We start from the raw sequence: 19,848 nt of genomic DNA on the forward strand, positions 1-19,848 counted from the left end.
TTTTCTCTTCCTTTTCTCTGATATTACTAAAACTGCCTCAAGGGGAACCTTCTTCCATTTAGGCTTACAAAATCTCAAATCTTGTTATTAGCAAATCAATACAAAAATACATTTTTCCTTCATTTTATGCTTTCTTTCATAGTAGAGTATAGTTTGTCATGAGACCTGTTATAAAGAAGGTCTTTTTTTTTTTTTTTTTTGCGGTACACAAGCCTCTCACTGTTGCGGTCTCTCCCGTTGCGCAGCACAGGCTCCGGACACGCAGGCTCAGTGGCCATGGCTCACGGGCCTAGCCGCTCCACGGCATGTGGGATCTTCCCTGACCGGGGCAATGGCAGGCGGACTCTCAACCACTGCACCACCAGGGAAGCCCAAGAAGCTCTTTTTTTTTTACAATGTTTTCTAAGCCAATCATACTCCAGGAAAGCTGACAAAAAAATAGTTCTGGGAATGGCCATACTCTCCTCCCCTCCACTGCTGTCTGGGAACTTCTAAGGAAACCATTCTCAGTGTCAGTGTAGAACTGCACGCTCATCTACTCACAGCAGGAATGTGTGTGCACCTTTCTCTTAGCTAAGCCAGGCCTCTTCAATGATACTTGGACAGTATCTCCATTGACAGCCACATCACAAGGTGCCACACCTGCTAGATCCTCCAAGAACATCACTTTTCCCTCCTGTGATTGAAGCACTTTGTAGGGTAGCAAAACTTGCCACCCCAGAATGTCTCTGGCATTTGAATTATTAATGCGGGGTTAATTCCGCAAGAAGATGAAGCAATCCTAGATTTGTATGTACCTAACAAACAACATCAGAATATATGAGATAAGACTAAAAGAACTGAAAAATAGATCCACTATTATAGTTAGAGACCTCAACACTCCTTTCTCAGTAAATACAGAAATTTACTTAGCTATTAAATGGCAGATATAAGAACCAAAATCTAAATAAAAAACAATGTTTTATCAATTGGTAATTTCTCAATTTATCAATAAACCTGTGAACAAAGAAAGCACCAATTTGGGGCTTGAAATTTCCTAATAAATGCTTACAGAATTTGATATAGTGTTCAAAATAAAAATGATATTGTCTTTCAAAGGTCAACGGTATTTAATTCAGCTAAATTGAGAAACTGTTTCAGATACTCAATTCTGTCCTATATAAACTTTTCACTATGGGGCTTCTTTATTGAAACTTCTTTAGAAAGACTAGTAATGGAATGAGAGCTGTAAGAGAAACACTAAATAGCAAAGCACATCTGTATTGATGCATCAGACTTATAAGATTTAAAAGCAAAGCACCACTTCATATTAAGGTATTAAGAAGACTAAGGAAATCCCTCATCTAAACCAGGCCTGAGAGCCCCCATGGCTTCATTACCCCAAGCACACTAACACAAAGATATGCATTATGTCAGAACAAGCCTAACAGGTGGAGAACAGAGTGATGTTCCCAGTACCCTCAGAACAGATCACATGTTTACAGGTGATGATCTAAAATCCCAGCACGCTAAGTTCAAGGGAAATATACCACTTGATGTAAGCTATGTGTCAAACAAAGAACCCTGAAAAGAGGTACTTCCCATTCTCCACAACTATTTTGCTAATTCAAGTTCAAAAAATATGCATTGTCCTCAAAGCCACAACCTCTGCCTGGCTGGCATGGCTCCAATAAAGGGGATGAAATATATAATCTGGGCTTCCCTGGTGGCGCAGTGGTTGAGAGTCTGCCTGCCAATGCAGGGGACATGGGTTCAAGCCCTGGTCTGGGAAGATCCCACGTGCCACGGAGCAGCTGGGCCCGTGAGCTACAAATACTGAGCTCTGCGCGTATGGAGCCTGTGCTCTGCAGCAAGAGAGGCCGCGACAGTGAGAGGCCCGCGCACCGCGATGAAGAGTGGCCCCCGCTTGCCACAACTAGAGAAAGCCCTCGCACAGAAACGAAGACCCAACACAGCCAAAAATAAATAAATGAATAAATAAATTTATTTTAAAAAATATATATATATATAATCTGATTTTCTCTAGCTCTTAGTCGTCCAAAGAGAGGAAATGTATCTAAAAGTACAGAATACAAGTCACCTGGCACATTTAAACATTACCCAAGTCGGCTTTCATGTTTCCACAAAGAATAACTGGATTGTTTTGGCTCTGTTTCCAGATAATGAAACTCAATTAAGAATGTACCAAAACTTTCCTTCCTTCCTTCCTTCCTTCCTTCCTTCCTTCCTCTTTCCCTCCCTCCATCCCTCCCTCTTTCTCCAGATTCTGATGAGGTGCCACACACCTGCTCCAACAAGCTCCCATTGTAAATCTTGGGAAGACGCACTGCTTCCACTTTTCTTCTTCATTGGAGACTCTCCCTTGGCTCTTGGTTGTTTGTTTACAGACTTTATTCTTTGTACCAGTTTTAAGTTCACAGCAAAATTGAGCAGAAATTACAGAGATTTCCCATGCCTCTTTTTCTTTGATGGTGTGACTTTGTTGATGGACAAAGTTCTTGAATAGGAACAGCATATGTTCTCATTAATGAACTAATCACCTACTTAGTCAAATGGCATCCCCCAAATGAGGAATTACATGGGCTGCATCATCTTGAGCTGTTAACACACATGGTTTGTATTGGGCAGTCACCTACACAGAATAAAGATCTATTAAGCACCTAATGTGAACAGGTGTGAATAGCTCACAGAAGACATGCTCCCTAACCTACAAAAATCAACAAAACCAAACTTTTTTGAAATATCGACTAAGTGTACAGAAAGAGCACTTTATAACCAAAATACATTGATAGACTTTCTTTCCAGTTACATCATGGCAGGAGAAATTATTTGGTTTACAGATTTCTTACTTTCATCTTTTCATGCTGTTAAAGCCATAATAAATCACATATCCCAGACACTTCTGGTTTCATCACTGAAGATGATTTCCCTAATTAAACAGGTATATCAGTAGACAAGTGGGATGAAGCACAGGCATCTTCTCCTAAATATTGGAAAAGCTAAGCTCTCAGACGCCATTTCTCCCTCCTTTTTCATATCGGATAAGCCAGTTACACCAAGCAATACTGCTGTTGGGCAGCTGAGAGGGATAGGGGAGCTCGAAGGGGAAAAGAGACAACTTTTACAGTAGACAAGCAGGGTCTTCAAAATACTTTTGGTAGAAATTCTATGTTCACAGACAATTATTTGTGGTTTATCTGTATTCTGTGGTTGCTTGTTGAGTGCACCCACCTAGGCATTGCTCAAATAGTCCTGGAATGGTTCCCACACTCTGCTGAGATGTGCTCTAACCCCTGAACAGAGTGGGGAACAACGTGAGAGCCCAGATAACAGGCCAGAAGCAGATGAGTCAGGAGAGTTGTTCTACGTCCAAGGCTTACCTGATTCAGGCAGAAGCCTCTGAATCAGGATCCAGGAGGCAGTCTCCCCTCTCTTGCTTGGTTCACTTAGTGGAAAAGGCAAAACACTGGGGAGAGATGCTCCAAGAATTCCCAGCATCATTTACTAAGCTGACTATGAACATGTCCACAAAGCTTTGATGAAGAATGTGCCAGTTTTCCCCTGAAAGATGCATGGTTTCCTTAGAAAGCCCCTGAGAATTTTAATTTCCATATTCCTTTTGGGGGAGGGAAGCAGTAGTTTTGTCATGTCTTGTACGCAGGTCCGTGTTTTTCAATCATTGATCGAGGAGACAGTGGTCAGAATACAGATGGAAGTGAAAGAAAAAAACATTTCTAGAATGCCATACAGGGGTTCATTTGCCTTGACATTGTGTTTCTTTAGCTAATAACAGCCCAGATAAAGCCTGGTGTGGTAGAGAACACCCTGGACTTGGAGAAGCAAGAGTGCATCAGTTGTGTGATCTTGCACTGCAATCTTTCTCTAAGACTCAGTTTTCTCATCTGTGAAAGGGGGATGGCAGATGGGAATGGAGGGCAGAATGTGCTACATTGCACATTGACAGGAAACACAATCATAAAAGAGAGATTGTCACTGTTCTCTGGCTACTCTTGGTGCTAGGGAATGGCGTCAGCCAGACAGAAAATCCGATGTGTCCTTGGGACTGCTATAACTATGTGGGGGCAGGGCCAACATACGCTGACACAAAGATTTGCTACCTGGCATCTATTCCACTTCCAAATCAATTATGTTGGGAAAAAGGAGCATTGCCTTTTAAAACTCTGAAAATCAGCCAACTATCTCAGACATTCTAGTATCACTGTAATAGCAGTGACATTTCCCTAACAATTTCTCTAGCTCAAGTACAGTTACAGCTGGCACAGGTGTCAAAGATAAAAAGCATAAACGTGAGGGAGGACCTTCAAGATGGCGGAGGAGTAAGAAGTGGAGATCACCTTCCTCACCATAAATACATCAAATATATATATACACGTGGGACAACTCCTACAGAACACCTACTGAATGTTGGCAGAAGACCTCAGACTTCCCAAAAGGCAAGAAACTCCCCACGTACCTGGGTAGGGCAAAAGAAAAAAGAAAACACAGAGACAAAAGAATAGAGATGGGAACTGCACCTCTGGGAGGGAGCTGTGAAGGAGGAAAAGTTTCCACACACTAGGAAGCCACTTCACTAGAGGAGACAGGGGTGGGTGGCGGGGGAAGCTTTGGAGTGATGGAGGGGAACGCAGCAACAGGGGTGAAGAGGGCAAAGCAGAGAGATTCCCACACAGAGGATCAGTGCCAACCAGCACTCACCAGCCTGAGAGACTTGTCTGCTCACCTGCCTGGGTGGGTGGGCACTGGGAGCTGAGGCGTGGGCTTTGGAGCTCAGATCCCAGGGAGAGGCCTGGGGTTGGCTACGTGAGCACAAACTGAAGGGGGCTAGTGTGCCACAGCTAGCCAGGAGGGAGTCCGGGAAAAAGTCTGGAACTGCCTAAGAGGCAAGAGACGATTGTTTCAGCGTGTGCGAGGAGAGGAGATTCAGAGCACCACCTAAACGAGCTCCAGAGACAGGCACGAGCTGTGGCTATCAGCACAGACACCAGAGACGGGCATGAAATACTAAGGCTACTGCTGCAGCTACCAAGAAGCCTGTGTGCAAGCACAGGTCACTATACACACCTACCCTCCTGGGAGCCTGTTCAGCCTGCCACTGCCAGGGTCCGTGATCCAGGGACATCTTCCCCAGAAAAACACACGGCACATCTCAGGCTGTAGCAACATCACGCTGGTCTCTGCCGGCACAGGTTCACCCTGCGTTCTGTACCCCTCTGTATCTCTGATGAACATAGATGTAAAAATCCTCGAAAAAATACTAGTGAACAGAATCTAACAGCACATTAAAAAGATCATACAACCTGACCAAGTGAGGTTTATCCCAGGAAGGCAAGGATTCTTCAATATTTGCAAATCAATCAACGTGATAAACCATATTAACAAATTGAAGGAGAAAAGCCATATGATCATCTCAATAGATGCAAGAAGGCTTTCGACAAAATTCAACACCGATTTATGATAAAAACCCTCCAGAAAGTAGGCATAGAGGGAACTTACCTGAACATAATAAAGGCCACATATCACAAACCCACAGGAAACATCATTCTCAGTGTTGAGAAACAAACCATTTCCTCTAAGATCAGGAATAAGACAAGGTTGCCCACTCTCATTGCTATTATTCAATTAGCTATGGGAGTTTTAGCCACAGCAATCAGAGAAGAAAAACAAATAAAAGGAATCCAAATCAGAAAAGAAGAAATGAAGCTGTCACTGTTTGCAGATGACATGATAATATATAGAGAGAGAATCCTAAAGATGCTACCAGAAAACTACTACAGATAATAAATGAATTTGGTAAAGTTGCAGGATACAAAATTAATGCACAGAAATTTCTTGCATTCCTATACACTAATGATTAAATATCTGAAAGAGAAATTAAGGAAACACACATTTACCATTGCAACCAAAAGAATAAAATACCTAGGGATAAACCTACCTAAGGAGACAAAAGACCTGGATGCAGAAAAATATGACACTGATGAAAGAAACTAAAGATGATAGAAACAGGAGAGACATACCATGTTCTTGGATTGGAAGAATCAACATTGTGAAAATGACTCTATGACCCAAAGCAATCTACAGATTCAATGTAATCCCTATCAAACTACCAACGGCATTTTTCACAGAACTAAATAAAGAATGTCACAATTTGTATGAAAGCAGAAAAGAACCCCAATAACCAATTGTATGGAAACACAAAAGAACCCCAATAGCCAAAGCAATCTTTTCGTTTTTTTTTAAACATCCTTCTTGGAGTATAATTGCTGTACAATGGTGTGTTAGTTTCTGCTTTATAACAAAGTGAATCATTTATACATATACATATATCCCATTATCTCCTCCCTTTTGTGTCTCCCTCCCACCCTCCCTATCCAACCCCTCTAGGGGCTCACAGAGCACTGAGCTGATCTCCCTGTTCTGTGTGAGTGCTTTCCACTAGCTATTTTACATTTGGTAGTGTATATATGTCCATGCCATTCTACTCTCTCACTTCGTCCCAGCTTACCCTTCCCCTCCCCATGTGCTCAAGTCCATTCTCTAAGTCTGCATCTCTATTCTTGTCCTGCCCCTAGGTTCTTCAGAACCTTTTTTTTTTGATTCCATATATGTGTATTAGCATATGGTATTTGTTTTTCTCTTTCTGACTTACTTTCCTCTGTATGACAGAGTCTAGGTCTATCCACCGCACTACAAATAACTCAATTTCATTTCTTTTAATGGCTAATATTCCATTGTATATATGTGCCACATCTTCTTAACCCATTCCTCTGTCAATGGACACTTAGGTTGGTTCCATCTCTTGATTATTGTAAATAGAGCTACAATGAATATCGCAGTACATGACTCTTTATGAATTATGGATTTCTCAGGGTATATGCCCAGTAGTGGGATTGCTGGGTCATATGGTAGTTCTATTTTTAATTTTTAAGGACCTTCCATACTGTTCTCCATAGTGGCTGTATCAATTTACATTCCCACCAACAGTGCAACAGGGTTCCCTTTTCTCCATACCCTCTCCAGCATTTATTGTTTGTAGAGTTTTTGATGATATGGTCATTTGGACTGGTGTGAGGTGATACCACATTGTGCTTTTGATATGATTTTCTCTAATAAGTAGTGATGTTGAGCATCCTTTCATGTGTTTGTTGGCAAGCTGTATATCTTCCTTGGAGAAATGCCTATTTAGGTCTTCTGCCCAGTTTTGGATTGGGTTGTTTGTTTTTTTGATATTGAGCTGCATGAACTGCTTGTAAATTTTGGAGATTAATCCTTTGTCAGTTACTTCCTTTGCAAATATTTTCTCCCATTCTGAAGGTTGTCTTTTCATCTTGTTTATTGTTTCCTTTGCTGTACAAAAGCTTTTAAGTTTCAATAGGTCCCATTTGTTTAGTTTTGTTTTTATTTCCATTTCTCTAGGAGGTGGGTCAAAAAAGATCTTGCTGTGATTTATGTCATAGAGTGTTCTGCTTATGTTTTCCTCTAAGAGTTTCATAGTGTCTGGCCTTACATTTAGGTCTTCAATCTACTTTGAGTTTATTTTTGTATATGGTGTTAGAGAGTGTTCTAATTTAATTCTTTTACATGTAGCCGTCCAGTTTTCCCAGCACCACATATTTAAGAGGCTGTCTTTTCTCCATTGTATATTCTTGCCTCCTTTATCACAAATAAGGAGACCATATGTACGTGGGTTTAGCTCTGGGCTTTCTATCCTGTTCCTTTGATCTATAGTTCTGCTTCTGTGCCAATACCATACTGTCTTGATTACTGTAGCTTTGTAGTATAGTCTGAGGTCTAGGAGCCTGATTCCTCCAGCTCCCTTTTTCTTTCTGAAGACTGCTTTGGCTATCTGGGGTGTTTTGTGTTTCCATACCAATTGTGAAATATTTTATTCTAGTTCTGTGAAAAATGCCATCGGTAGTTTGATAGGGATTGCATTGAATCTGTAGATTGCTTTTGGTCGTATAGTCATTTTCACAATGCTGATTATTCCAATAAGAACATGGTATATCTCTCCATCTGTATGTATCATCTTTAATTTCTTTCATCAGTGTCTTATAGTGTTCAGCATATAGGTCTTTTGTCTCCTTAGGTAGGTTTATTCCTAGGTATTTTATGGTTTTGGTTGCAATGGTAAATGGGAGTGTTTCCTTAATATCTCTTTCAGATTTTTCATCATCAGTGTGTAGGAAGCATGAGACTTCTGTGCATTTTTATCCTACTACTTTATAAAATTCATTGATGAGCTCTAGTAGTTTTCGGGTGACATCTCTATGTTTCTCTATGTATAGTATGTCATCTGCAAACAGTGACAGCTTTATTTCTACTTTTCTGATTTGGATTCTTTTATTTCTTTTTCTTCTGTAATTGCTGTCACTAGAACTTCCAAAACTATGTTGAATAATAGTGGTGAGAGTGGACAGCCTTTTCTTGTTCCTGATCTTATGGAAAATGTTTTCAGTTTTTCACCATTGAGAATGATGTTGGCTGTGCATGTCATATATAGCTTTTATTAAGTTGAGGTAAGTTCCCTATATGCCTACATTCTGGAGGGTTTTTATCATAAATGGCTTTTGAATTTTGCTGATAGCCTTTTTTGGATCTTTTAGATGATCATATGGTTTTTCTACTTCAATTTGTTAATATGGTTTATCACATTGATTGATTTGCATATATTGAAGAATCCTTGCATTCCTGGGATAAACTTCACTTGATCATGGTGTATGACCCTTTTAATATGTTGTTGGATTCTGTTTGCTAGTATTTTGTTGAGGATTTTTGCATCTATATTCGTCAATGATATTGGACAGCAGTTTTCTTTGTGACATCTTTGTCTTATTTTGGTGTAAGGGTGATGGTGGCCTCGTAGAAAGAGTTTGGGAGTGTTTGAGAAGGATAGATGTTAATTCTTCTCTAAATGTTTGATATAATTCGCCTATGAAGCCATCTGGTCTTTGGCTTTTGTTTGTTGGAAGATTTTTTTTTTTTGCGGTACACAGGCTTCTCACTGTCGTGGCCCCTTCCGTTGCGGAGCACAGGCTCCAGACACGCAGGCTCAGTGCCCATGGCTCAGGGGCCCAGCTGCTCCATGGCATGTGGGATCCTCCCGGACCAGGGCACGAACCCATGTCCCCTGCATCAGCAGGCGGACTCTCAACCACTGTGCCACCAGGGAAGCCCTTGTTGGAAGATTTTTAATCACAGTCTCTCGGTGCTTGTAGTTGGTCTGTTTATATTTTCTATTTCATCCTGGTTCCGTCTCGAAAAGTTGTGCTTTTCTAAGAATTTGTCCATTTTTTCCAGGCTGTCCATTTTGTTGGCATATAGTTGCTTGTAGTAATAGCTCATGATCCTTTGTATTTCTGCAGTGTCAGTTGTTACTTCTCCTTTTTCTTTTCTAATTATTTTGGTTTGAGTGTTCTTTTTTATCTTGATGAGTCTGGCTAATGGTTTATCAATTTTGTTTACCTTCTCAAGGAACAAACTTTTAGTTTTATTGATCACTGTTACTGTTCCCTTCATTTCTTTTCCATTTATGTCTGATCTGATCTTTATAATTTATTTCCTTCTGCTACCTTTGGGGCTTTTCTGTTCTTCTTTGTCTAATTGCTTTAGGTGTAAGGTTAGGTTGTTTATTTGAGATATTTCTTGTTTATTGAGGTGGGTTTGTATTGTTATAAACCTCCCTTTAGAACTGCTTTTGCTGAATCCCATAGGTTTGGGGATGTCATGTTTTCATTATCATTTGTTTCTAGGTATGCTGTGATTTCCTCTTTGATTTCTTCAGTGATCTCTTGGTTATTTTGTTGTGTATTGTTTAGCTTCCATGTGTTTGTTCTCTTTACAGATTTTTTCCTGTAATTGATATCTAGTCTCATAGCTTGGTGGTTTGAAAGATACTTAATATGATTTCAATTTTCTTAAATTTACCAAGGCTTGATTTTTTTTGACCCAAGATATGATCTATCCTGGAGAACATTCAATGAGCACTTGAGAAGAAAGGGTATTCTGTTGTTTTTGGATGGAATGTCTTATAAATATCAATCAAGTCCATGTTGTTTATCATTTAAAGCTTGTGTTTCCTTATTTATTTTCAGTTTAGATGATCTGTTCCTTGGTGAAAGTGGGGTGTTAAAGTCCACTACTATGACTGTGTTGATTTCCCCTTTTATGGCTGTTAGCATTTACCTTATGTACTGAGGTACTCCTATGTTGGGTGCATAAATATTTACAATTGTTACATCTTCTTCTTGGATTGATCCCTTGATCATTATGTAGTGTCGTTCTTTTTCTCTTGTAACAGTCTTTATTTTAAAGTCTATTTTGTCTGATATGAGAATTGCTACTCCAGCTTTCTTTTGATTTCCATTTGCATGGAATATCTTTTTTCATGCCCTCTCTTTTAGTCAGTATGTGTCCCTAGGTCTGAAGTGGGTCTCTTGTAGAGAGCATATACACAGGCCTTGTTTTCGTATCCATTCAGCCAGTCTATGTCTTTTGGTTGGAGCATTTAATCCATTTATATTTAAGGTAATTGTCTGTATGTATGTTCCTATACCATTTTCTTATTTGTTTGGGGTTTGTTTTTGTAAGTCTTTCCTTTTCTTTTGCTTCCTGCCTAGGGAAGTTCCTTTAGCATTTGTTGTAAAGCTGGTTTGGTCATGCTGAATTCTCTTAACTTTTGCTTATCTGTAAAGGTTTTAATTTCTCCATCAAATGTAAATGAGATCCTTGCTGGGTAACGTAATCTTGGTCGTAGGTTTTTCCCTTTTATCACTTTAAATATGTCCTGCCATTCCCTTCTGGCTTTCAGAGTTTCTGCTGAAACTTCAGCTGTTAACTTTATGGGGATTCCCTTGTATGTTATTTGTTGCCTAACCCTGCTGCTTTCAATATTTTTTCTTTGTATTTAATTTTAATAAGTCTCTTGGTGTGTTTCTCCTTGGATTTATCCTATATGGGACTCTCTGCACTTCCTGGACTCGACTGATAATTTCCTTTCCCATATTATTGAAGTTTCCAACTATAATCTCTTCAAATATTTTCTCAGAGCCTTTCTTTTTCTCTTCTTCTTCTCAGACCCTATAATCGGAATGTTGGTGCATATAATGTTTCCCAGGAGTCTGAGACTCTCCTCCATTCTTTTCATTTTTTTTTCTTTATTCTGGTCTGTGGTAGTTATTTCCACTATTTTATCTTCCAGGTCACTTATCCATTCTTCTGCTTCAGTTATTCTGCTATTGATTCCTTCTAGAGCATATTTAATTTCATTTATTGTGTTGTTCATCATTGCTTGTTTGCTCTTTAGTTCTTCCACGTCCTTGTTAAATGTTTCTTGTATTTTCTCCATTCTATTTAGAAGATTTTGGATCATCTTTACTATCAGTACCCTGAATTCTGTTTCAGGTAGACTGCCTATTACCTTTTCATTTATTTGGTCTGGTGGGTTTTTACCTTTCTCCTTCATCTGCTGTGTGTTTCTCTGTCTTCTCATTTTGCTCAACTTACTATTATTGCGGTGTACTTTTCACATGCTGCAGGTTCGTGGTTCTCGTTGTTTTTGGTGTCTCACCCCAGTGGCTAAGGTTGGTTCAGCAGGTTGTGTAGGCTTTCTGGTGGAGGGAACTTGTGCTGTGTTCTGATGGATGAGGCTGGATCATGTCTTTCTGGTGGACAGGACTGTTTCAGTGGTTCTTTTTGGGGTGTCTGTGACCTTATTAAGATTTTAGGCAGCCTCTCTGTTAATGGGTAAGGTTGTGTTCCTGTCCAGCCAGTTGTTTGGCATAGGGTGTCCAGCACTGTAACTTGCTGGTCTTTGAGTGGAGCTTGGTCTTAGCATTGAGATGGAGATCTCTGGGTGAGCTTTCACTGTTTGATATGTTGAGCCAGGAGGTCTCTGGTGGACCAATGTCCTGAACTCAGCTCTCCCACCTCAGAGGTACAAGCCTGACAGCCAGCCAGAGTACTTAAACCCTGTCAGCCACACAGCTCAGAAGAAAAGACCGAAAGAAAATTATAAATTTATTAAAATAAAAATTTTAAATAAAAAAATTTTAAGTAATAAAAGTAAAGAAAGAAGAGAGCAACCAAACCAAAAAGGCAAAATCCACCAATGATAACAAGTGCTAAAAACTATACTAAAAATAACAAAACAAAATGAAGAATGGACAGACAGAAGCCTAGGACAAATGGTAAAATCAAAGCTATAAAGACAAAATCATACAAAGAAGCATACACATCCACATTCACAAAAAGAGAGAAAGGGAAAAAAATATATTTTGGGAAGTCTGAGGTCTTCTGCCAGCATTCAGTAGGTGTTCTTTAGGAGTTGTTCCACATGTAGATGTATTTCTGATGTATGTGTGGTGAGGAAGGTGATCTCCGCATCTGAGTCCTCCACCATCTTGAAGGTCTCTCTATTAAAAAATTGTTAATCTTAACATCTAGCCATGATCCTTCAAGTCAGTCTCCTCTGTTGCAAAGGGCATGTGCAAATGATCGAAGTCACGAGTATACAAAAGAAAAAATGAAAAGGCTATAATCATATTAATGAAATGAAGGGAGGATTTAGGCAGAAATCTCCAAGTTTCTGAGTAATAACCCATTGTTATTCACACTACCTCCCACAGCAATCTCGAGAAAGAAAAACAGACACAAAACCGAAATATATATCAATGGAAAAGGATAGAAAGCCCAGAGATAAAGCCGTGCACATATGGTGACCTTATATTTGATAAAGGAGGCAAGAATATACAATGGAGAAAAGACAGCCTCTTCAATAAGTGGTGCTGGGAAACTAGACCACTACATGTAAAAGAATGAAATTAAAACACTCCCTAGAACCGTACAGAAAAATAAACTCAAAATGGGTTAAAGACCTAAATATAAGGCCAGACACTATAAAACTCTTAGAGGAAAACATAGGCAGAAAACTCTATGACCTAAATCACCACAAGGTCTTTTTTGACCCACCTCCTAGAGAAATGGAAATAAAAACAAAAATAAACAAATGGGACCTAATGAAACTTAAAAGCTTTTGTACAGCAAAGGAAACCATAAACAAGATGAAAAGACAACCCTCAGAATGGGAGAAAATATTTGCCAATGAAGCAACTGACAAAGGATTAATCTCCAAAATTTACAAGCAGCTCATGCAATCAATATAAAAAAACCCAAAAAGCCCAATTCAAGAATAGGCAGAAAACCTAAACAGACATTTCTCCAAAGAAGATATACAGATTGCCAACAAACACATGAAAGGATGCTCAACATCTCTAATCATTAGAGAAATACAAATCGAAACTACAATGAGGTATCTCCTCATACTGGTCAGAATGGCCATCATCAAAAAACTACAAACAAATGCTGGAGAGGGTGTGGAGAAAAGGTAACTCTGTTGCACCTTTGGTGGGAATGTAAATTGATACAGCCACTATGGAGAACAGTATGGAAGTTCCTTAAAAAAACTAAGAATAGAATTACTATATGACCAGCAATGCCACTACTGGGCATATACCCTGAGAAAACCATAATTCAAAAAGAGTCATGTACCATAATGTTCATTGCAGCACTATTTACAATAGCCAGGACATGGAACCAACCTAAGTGTCCATTGACAGAGGAATGGGTTAAGAAGATGTGGCACATATATACAATGGAATATTAGCCATAAAATGAAACGAAATTGAGTTATTTGTAGTGAGGTGGATGGACCTAGAGTCTGTCATACAGAGTGAAGTAAGTCAGAAAGAGAAAGACAAATACCATATGCTAACACATATATATGGAATCTAAAAATAAAACGGTTCTGAAGAACCTAGGGGCAGGACAGGCATAAAGACGCAGACGTAGAGAATGGTGTTGAGAACACAGGGAAGGGAAAGGGTAAACTGCGATGAAGTGAGAGTCTTGCATTGACATATATACTCTACCAAATGTAAAATAGCTAGTGGGAAGCAGCCGCATAGCACAGGGAGATCAGCTTGGTGCTTTGTGACTACCTAGAGGGGTGGATAGGGAGTGTGGGAGGGAGACGCAAGAGGGACGGTATATGGGATATATGTATACGTATAGCTGATTCACTTTGTTGTACAGCAGAAACGAACACAACATTGTAAAGCAGTTATGCTGCAATAAAGATGTTAAAAAAAAAGAGCATAAATGTGCTTGCTGTGTTGGTTTTTCACCCTAAATTGTTTACTGGGGAGAGAGCAAAGCTCTCTTCATCTCACACCTTGAGGCCTGAGTATCTCATTTTGCTCCATCTGTCCTCTTGCAATAGCAATAAAAGTAATAGTGTTAATAATAAAAGCGCAGACTCAATAGCCATTCTACTTCATTCAAACCCAGTTGCCCTTGCTCTCCAGGGAGATGCAGGCAGATGACTTTACCACCCCATGCTGGGTTTCCTTGACTGTGGAAAGCATTGAGAAAAACAGGGCCTCCCAGGGTCATTATATGTCTCAAATGGGCTGATGATTGTAGTTGCTCAGTAATGGCACGTAGTAAATGCACCTACTCAAGTTAGAGGGAAAGTGAGGATTCCCAGTTTCCAGCATCAAGCTCTGTGCTCAACACTGAGCCCGATGTCCCCATGCCAGCCTGTGAGTAGGTCCAAGCAGGCAGGAGGATGGCCCAGAGCTTTCTTGACACTCAGTATGGTTCACATCTTTATCATCTTTCAAAAAGCTTTTATTTGCAGTATGCAGGCCTCTCACTGTTGTGGCCTCTCCTGTTGCGGAGCACAGGTTCCAGACGCGCAGGCTCAGCGGCCATGGCTCACGGGCCCAGCCGCTCTGCGGCATGTGGGATCTTCCCGGACCGGGGCACGAACCCGTGTCCCCTGCATTGGCAGGCGGACTCTCAACCACTGCGCCACCAGGGAAACCCTCAAAAAGCTTTTTAAACTTTATTTTAGTGAATATATGCATTATATAAAACAGCAGAAACACACAGCGATGCTAGAGATTTCATTATTACTCCCCAAAATAATGTTTACTATCAAGACTTTGAATGGGGGAAATTTTTTAAAGGCAAATAAGATTTTTTTTCATGAAATAATGAAAGTGACCATTTAATGTCTCCCCCCATCCCCACCCTATTACAAAGATTAAATTTCCTCTGGAAAGCCACACATAAAAACAAAACAAAACAAAAACCCTGATCTGGACAGTAAATAATAGAGTTGTTAAACTAGGCAACCATTCAGTAAATTAAGGTATTGTTTAAGCATTTTGAAGCTTTCCTCTTCCTTTCTCAATACAGTGTTCCCCCCGTCCTGCCCTTCTTTCCCTCCAAAAACACATCCCAGAGCAGAAATGGTTATATCTCTGAGTCCTATGAGTCTCTGTTCCTACAAGCTAATTTTCAAAATGAAAATACTGCACAAAGATATGTAACAGAACTATGGAAGACGTAGGGAAGTAGTCTTTTCTTTGCGTTGCATTGTTTCTTCTGTATACTCTTCAGGGTTTGTTTGCTGCCTGAGTAAGACAACACTTGTGGGATTATGTTGGATGAACCATAGGAAAGGTCTCTCTACTATAAACCAAGGAGGCAATGACCTTGTGATTAGATTTCCAGTTATTGATGCTGAATCTCTGGTTCCATCTTCAAGTTTTGATTTTTGCAAGATGTGAGAAACATGAAGGTTTTCCGACATTGTTATTTTTGCAAAATTTGCCTTTAATGGATCAAGCATCCATCAGTGGCTCCTTCAAATTGGTTTGTGCTATGGCTATGAACCTGGGCAGGATCAGCTGCATACTGTTGCTCTGGAGCTCACATCAGCTGTCTCTGGTCTTGGTGCTCATGTGGGGGTGACAACCAACAGTGGAGTGAAGGTGAAGATCTTGGCCAGCAGCACAATCAGCATGCTGATGCTTTCCTCAAGGTAGGACATTTCAGTGAGGTCCTACCTAAATCCTCGGGGGTGCTTGTTGCCTCCACTGGAACACAGAGAACTGAACTATAATTGGACCAATAGGATTTCCCACCAGTTGCCAAAAATGTACACTTCTCTGTGTTCTCAGGTTGAAACCCTGATGTCCTTAAACTCTTAAAAAACTCTGCACTAACAAAAACCAGTCTAGTGAGCACACGATTCATAAAGTCTAGGGAAAGGAGAGTGGCCGTCTTTTCCTTGGCTTTATTTTTAACACAGTCACAGAACCCAGTGTCTGAAGGCAACCTTTACAGACAAGTGTGTACATATTGTGTTGGCCAAAAAGTTCATTCAGATTTTTCCGTAACATCTTAACAAAAAATAGTTCTGTAGATACTTCCAAACTGGTGAAATTAAGCCCAGAATGAAAGGCTAATTGCTAATGAGGGTTTAGCTGTTTTCTCTTCCTGAAGCCTTCCATGTGCAGAGTTTGTCCAGCACAGCTGTGCATCTTTGGGGAATCCAATCGTAATAGAGAAAATGTGCAAATATCCCTCACACCAGCTTCTGTCACCTAACTCCCATCAAGTCCACATCTTTAGCTAAATCGACTAGGAATCTATAAAGGGTATGTCTCTAGTCCCTTCCATCGCTTTCTAACTTGCTGCCATTCCCACTTTGCAGATGGGGGAAGGAAGGCTTAGCAGGGTTTAGAGAGGTGAAGAATGTTCCCCATTGTTCTACAGTGAGTGAGCAGGCAGCTGGGATTCCAGTCCAGGAAGTCTTACTTCACAGCCTTGGTCCCTCCCTCTCAGACTCCCCCTGCCCCCAGCAACACTCTCTGCAGCCACAAGGGTATTCACAGTGATAACTATCAAGTGACTCCTTCCTGATCACTCAGGGAGCCCTGGACAGGTAGCTCCCATCACATACACATTCTGTCATTTAATTTAATCTTCACAGAGACAGATGAGGTGGGTATTATGATCCTTGTTTCATAGATGAGAAAGCTAAGTCTCAGAGAATTTAAACAATATGCATATGCAAACACCTAAGCAGTGAGAAGAGCTCGCAGTGGGAGGAGCTCTCACTCTTGTTTTACTCCAAGCCCTCCGACACTTCCGTTTTGCTGGTTTTCAGGCACTCAGTGTTTGGGATGTGTGAATAGCATCTGTGTACCCTCTAGTGCACACTCTTCTCCATGTGACCCAGCACCCACAAGTCCATTGGCTGCACCAAGAGGAAGGGTTTTGCTACTGTGTGAGAAGATCTGAGAGATGCTGAAAGATCACTTTCTCCAGCACCTCCGCAACGTTCCTGCCACTGCACCGTCCTTCTCCCCTCCATCTGCTGTTGAGAAAGAGGCACAATACCTCCAGGGATCCACCGTGATAGGGCACCCAGGGTCATCTGGCTACAGAGGGACTTCATCAAACAAAAAGCTTCTGCACATCAAAGGAAACAATAAGCAAAATGGAAAGCAATGTACAGAATGGGAGAAAATATTTGCAAATCATGTATTTGATAAGGGACTAATATCCAAAATATACAAAAAAACTCCACAACTCAGTAACTCAGTAGAAAACAGCAACAACAAATAACCTGATTTAAAAATGGTAAAGGACCTGAACATTCTTCTGAAAAAGACATACAGATGGCCAACAAGTACATGAAAAGGTGATCAATCATCAGAAAAATGCAAATCAAAACCACAATGAGCTATCACCCCACATTGTCACAATGGCTTCATCAAAAAGACAAGAGCTCATAAGTGTTGGTGAGAATGTGGAGAAAAGGGAACCCTTGTGCATTGTTAGTGGGAATGTAAATTGGTATAGTCATTATGGAAAACAGTATAGAAGCTCCTCCCAAAATTAAAAATAGAACTGCCATGTGATCCAGCAAATTCCACATCTGGATATATATCCAAAGGAAAAAAATTTCCATCTTGAAAGATATATGCACTCCCATGTTGATAGCAGCATTATTTACAATAGCCAGGACATGGAAATAACCTAAGTATCCATCCACAGATGAATGGACAAAGAAGTTGTGAGATATATATATATATATATATGGTGAAATATTATTCAGCCTTAAAAAGGAAACCCTGCCATTTGCAACAACTTGGGTGGATCTTGAGGACACTATGCTAAGTGAAGTAAGCCAGACACAGAAAGACAAATACTGCATGATTTCACTTATGTGTGGAATCTAAAGTATTCAGACACATAGCAGACCATAGAATGGTTGCTTCCAGGGTCTGGGGTAAGGAGAAATGGGGAGATGATTGTCAAATGGTACAAAGTTTCAGTTTTGCAGGATAAGTTCTGGAGATACACTATACAGCATGTTACCTGTAGCTAACAATACTGTATGGTGTACTTACAATTTTGCCAAACTCAGTGAGTTCCAGACATTAAATATGCACAGCTTTTTACATGTCAATCATACCTCAATAAAGTGGTTTTAAAAAATAAAATAAGGGTGGCAGGATATCATTGTGAAAGAAAAAACAGAAGAAGGAAAAAGGAGCACAGCCTTCAAAGTCACAAAAAGAACACAGCCTAGCAGTCTGGCATTCTTCCTCTGCCATGACCCAGTCCTTAACCTCTCAGAACAATTTACTTCACTTAGAGCCAGAATAAAAATAACCCACTTTCAAGACTGGACAGCAGAGCCACTGCAATCATGAATAGCAGTGGTTTACACCATAATGAGGGTAACAGTTAAAGGAGGTGACCCCAAAGCTCTGTCCTTCCTGCTACAGGCAACACTGTCTTCATAGAAGGCACATACAGCCAGGACCAGCCACACGGGGCACCGTCCCACCCCCCCAAGGTGTGAGTGTCTACAGCAGTGAGATGGCAAGGACAGGGAAGAGTTGGAGGGGCCAGAGATCCAGGAACATGTGGGAAGATGACCTGGCTAGCAGGTGAAGGGCAAGCACTTCAAGGAGAATGGGGCAGGCAAAGAGACAAGATGGGAAAATCCCCCTCACCCTCTGCACTGGTCTGTCTGGCATGGTCCCTGATCGGGAACCTGCTTCCCAGGGCACTGCCTTGATTCTCACTCTCAGCTCCAGGCTGCTGGACTCTGCCATGTCTCCTGGACATGCCAAAAAACTCCCTTTGGTTACATCCAAAGCAGGTAAATTCAAGTGAATACAGGAATATTTTGGGAACTTTGGAGTCCACATATTTTGTAGGCTGGAAGTGTGGGAACTTCCCTCCCTGTATTAGGGTTCTCCAGAGAAGCAGAACCAATAGGATAAATGTAGATGCAGGGATAGATACAGATAAAGATATAAGAGGACATTTATTATAGGAATTTGTTCATGAGATTATGGAAGCCAAGAAGTTCCACAATCTGTCATCTGCAAGCTGAAGACCCAGGAAACCTTGGTGGTGTAATTCAGTCTGAGTCCAAAGGCCTGAGAATTAAGAGACAGAGGTTTTAAGTCCTGGTCCAAGTCTGAGGCCTGGGAACCAGGAGCATTGATATCTGAGAGCAGAAGATGCACATCCCAGCTCAAGCAAAGAGCAAATTCCACCTTCATTCACCTTTTTCTTTTACAGGCAGACCTTGGAGATATTGCAGCTTCAGTTCCAGTCCATCATAATAAAGCAAACATCACAACAAATCAAGTCACACAAATTTTTTGGTTTCCCAGAGCATATAAAAGTTATGCTTATTCTATGCTACAGTCTATTATTGATAAGTGTGCAGTAGTATTACATCTAAAAAAAACAATGTAAGTAACTTAATTAAAAAACAATGCTGTTTGGGAAAGGATGCCATAATTTTCAATTTGTAAAACAAAATGCAGTATCTGTGAAGCACAATAAAGTGAAAGAAGATGAAAGGAAGTATGCCTGTATTTGGTCCCTCAAAAGACTGGATGATTCCCACACACCTTGGTGAGGGCGATCTTCCTTATCCAGGCTACT

The 19,848-nt window shown here is 40.5% G+C and overlaps 1 protein-coding gene and 1 pseudogene across 1 annotated transcript in view; both read right to left on the reverse strand.

Moving 5' to 3' along the window:
- Nucleotides 1-19,848, reverse strand: part of GABRG3 (gamma-aminobutyric acid type A receptor subunit gamma3) — a 650,507-nt gene that overhangs the window by 54,617 nt on the left and 576,042 nt on the right. The window lies entirely within an intron of this gene.
- On the reverse strand, nucleotides 15,419-19,001 carry LOC116749817 (annotated as a pseudogene).

Source organism: Phocoena sinus, chromosome 2, assembly GCF_008692025.1.
Source record: "Phocoena sinus isolate mPhoSin1 chromosome 2, mPhoSin1.pri, whole genome shotgun sequence".
NCBI classification, from domain to species: Eukaryota; Metazoa; Chordata; class Mammalia; order Artiodactyla; family Phocoenidae; genus Phocoena; species Phocoena sinus.